General features: G+C 47.2%; 1 non-coding gene across 1 annotated transcript; it reads right to left on the minus strand.

Annotated features, from left to right (window-relative positions):
* Positions 1-2,482: 2,482 nt before the first annotated feature.
* On the minus strand, positions 2,483-2,554 carry TRNAG-UCC (transfer RNA glycine (anticodon UCC)). The gene has a single exon. It is a non-coding gene; the product is annotated as a tRNA-Gly (tRNA).
* Between the last annotated feature and the right edge of the window lie 1,075 nt (positions 2,555-3,629).

Raw genomic sequence — 3,629 nt, forward strand, 5'->3', positions numbered from 1 at the left:
GCCGCCCGTGCGCCGGCATGCTAATAGTAAATGGGGAATTGCGCTGTGTTACAGACGCAAATCCTTTGTGAATATACGAAAACGGGAGTTGCGCATCGCCGTGTGCGCCGCAACTCATGGAGCAAACCTTTTCTAAATCAGCCCCTGTGTCTCTTTTCTGTGCAGCTGATTGGAGCCATAGGCTCTAATAGGCGTCAATAAAGGTGACCTGTGAGCGCCATGCGGGGCACTCAGCTGTGAATATTCGCTTTCCTAACACTAAACCGCCTCTCCGCCAATCAGGTGCTCCGATCTGTTACCCATTACCTTATTGCCTGAAAGGACAGGTGCTGTGATTGGATGCCTATCAGGTATCCAATCATAGCAGAGGATGGGAAGAAAGGACGGGAGAAGACATCGAGGAGCTGTCCCACCGAGTCAGGGTAAGTGCAGACGGCGGACAGGGGGCACAGTGGCAGCAATTGATGGGCACAGGGGCTGCGTATCATGGCACAGTGGCAGCAATTGATGGGCACAGTGGCTGCGTTTGATGGGCACAGTGGCAGCATTTGATGGCACAGTGGCTGCGTTTGATAGGCACAGGGGCGGCAATTGATGGGCACAGTGGCTGCATTTGATGGCACAGTGGCGGCATTTGATGGCACAGTGGTGGCAATTGATGGGCACAGTGGCAGCAATTGATGGGCACAGTGGCTGCGTTTGATGGTACAGGGGCTGCATTTTATGGTACAGTGGCTGCAATTGATGAACACAGTGGCTGCAATTGATGGGCACAGTGGCTGCATTTGATGGCACAGTGGCTGTGTTTGATAGGCACAGTAGCGGCAATTGATGGGCACAGTGGCTGCGCTTGATGGCACAGTGGCGGCATTTGATGGCACAGTGGCAGCAATTGATGGGCACAGTGGCTGCGTTTGATGGTACAGTGGCGGCAATTCATGGGCAGAGTGGCTGCATTTGATGGGCACAATGGCTGCGATTGATGGGCACAGTGATGGTAATTGATGGGCACAGTGGCTGCATTTGATGATACAGTGGCGGCAATTGATGGGCACAGTGGCTGCGTTTGATGACGCAGTGGGGGCAATTGACGGCACAGTGGCGGCAATTGACAAGCACAGAGGCTGCATTTGATGGAACTGTGGCTGCATTTGATGGGCACAGTGGCTGCGTTTGATGACGCAGTGGCAGTAATTGATGGGCACAGTGGCTGCGTTTGATGGCACAGTGATGGTAATTGATGGGCACAGTGGCTGTGTTTGATGGCACATTGGCGGCAATTGATGGGCACAGTGGCTGCGTTTGATGGCACAGTGGCTGCAATTGATGGGCACAGTGAGGCTGCAATTGATGGTACAGTAAGGCTGCAATTGACAGTACAGTGAGGCTGCAATTGATGGTACAGTGAGGCTGCAATTGACAGTACAGTGAGGCTGCAATTGATGGGCACAGTGGCTGTGTTTGATGGCACAGTGGCGGTAATTGATGGGCACAGTGGCTGCATTTGATGGGCACAATGGCTGCGATTGATGAGCACAGTGATGGTAATTGATGGGCACAGTGGCTGCGTTTGATGGTACAGTGGCTGCGTTTGATGGTACAGTGGCTGCGTTTGATGACGCAGTGGCGGTAATTGATGGGCACAGTGGCTGCGTTTGATGGCACAGTGGCAGTAATTGATGGGCACAGTGGCTGTGTTTGATGGCACAGTGGCGGTAATTGATGGGCACAGTGGCTGTGTTTGATGGCACAGTGGCTGCAATTGATGGGCACAGTGAGGCTGCAATTGATGGGCACAGTGAGGCTGCAATTGACAGTACAGTGAGGCTACAATTGATGGGCACAGTGGCTGTGTTTGATGGCACAGTGGCAGTAATTGATGGGCACAGTGGCTGCGTTTGATGGGCACGTGGCTGCAATTGATGGGCACAGTGAGGCTTCAATTGATGGGCACAGTGAGGCTTCAATTGATGGGCACAGTGAGGCTGCAATTGATGGGCACAGTGAGGCTGCAATTGATGGGTTTTTTTTTTTAATAATTTTTCACCTTTTTTGCGCCCTCCCCAAAAAATTTTTTAGCACCAGCCGCCACTGGTAACACTGTATCTCTTTCTCTGTGCAGTTCAATGATTATTAATAATGAATTTCTTTCTCAGCGCAGCCTAACGCTGGCAAACACTGTATCTCCTCCTCTGTGCACAGAGATGGAAGCACAGTGCTGGAGAAGTTTGCCATGTTGATGACATAATCAGAAACCGTGCCGGTTAGCCGCAGATATCAGTGGCAATGTGGTCGTGGGACTCGGAGCGCGCACAGCTGCGTGCCCGCTAGTTCACAGCCGAAACAAACTACCATTCGAAAGCGCAGATCGACCTGAAACGTTAGTTATAGAAAGGCAAAGTAATAAATCAGAAAATGTCATTTGCTAATAATGTTTCGCGGTAAACGTCTCATTTTGGGGTGAAAAAAAAAAAAGCATTTCTGCGATGGCCGGGAATCGAACCCGGGTCAACTGCTTGGAAGGCAGCTATGCTCACCACTATACCACCATCGCTCACATGAGCCTGCTGCTATCTGCAGACAGTCAATACAGCCCACCCCCCTCATGTCTGCCGCGACTCTGCAACCTGATCCATCAGAATGTATAATACGGCGATGTAGAGGAGTCATCCCAGGATCATCGACCTTCCTAGGGAACGCCAAACGATCCCTCCGGGGGGCTTCTGAGACATTCCTCATGACGACTCTGCAGAACAGAACGCGTCGGCTGTAATACCTCGAGGCCAGAATAATCCTTCCAGCTGGTGATTTCCCGCACATCTCCCGATCCTTACTGCAAAAAGATGAGAGCCTGGCAGACCCATGATATGTAATCTATTCATAATATTCTTCTTTGAGTCTCTGCAGAACAGGGAAAAGGTTTAAAGCCCAAATAAATGCCCAACACGGGATCTGATTGGCTCCTTGTACTGCTTTTCCTTCCCCCAGTCTGAGCTCTGCTGTACAGGGACTGCAAACGGCTGGAACCCGGGTCACACTCTGGTTTTTTTTTTCTGCTTGTATGATAAAAAAAAAAAAAAAAAATGTATCCGAATTTCCAAATTAGAATAGTACCAAATTTAAAAGAATCCGACAAAATTCGGACGAAATTCAAATTCGAATTGTTTTAGAGTACTTTTCGAATCCGAATAGTTTTCAAATTCGGATCGGAAAACTTTTGAATCCAAATAGTTTTCAAATTTGAATGCAAAAACATTTCAAAATTCGAAATTCGTACCAAATTTAAAGGAATCTGAAATAACGAGAAAAAAAAATTCAGACCAAATTCAAATAGTTTTCGAATTCGAATTCAAAAACGTTTCAAATTTGAGTGGTTTTCCAATTTCTATTCTATTCCTTTATTTTCTATTCTATTTTATTATCTTTGGAAATTGGAAAACTTTTTGAATCCGAAAACATTCCGAATTCAATTCGAAAACGTTTTGGATCGTTTTGAAAACGTTTTAAATAGTTTCGAAAACCTTTCGAATTGATTCGAAAATGAATAAACTAAACAAATTCCGAACACAAATTAAACAAATGAAAATAATTTAACCAAATGAATTTATGTAAATAACAAATCGAAAGGA

This window comes from Lithobates pipiens, unplaced genomic scaffold, assembly GCF_037356315.1.
Source record: "Lithobates pipiens isolate NorthernLeopardFrog02 unplaced genomic scaffold, aLitPip1_a1.2 Scaffold_30, whole genome shotgun sequence".
Taxonomy (NCBI): domain Eukaryota; kingdom Metazoa; phylum Chordata; class Amphibia; order Anura; family Ranidae; genus Lithobates; species Lithobates pipiens.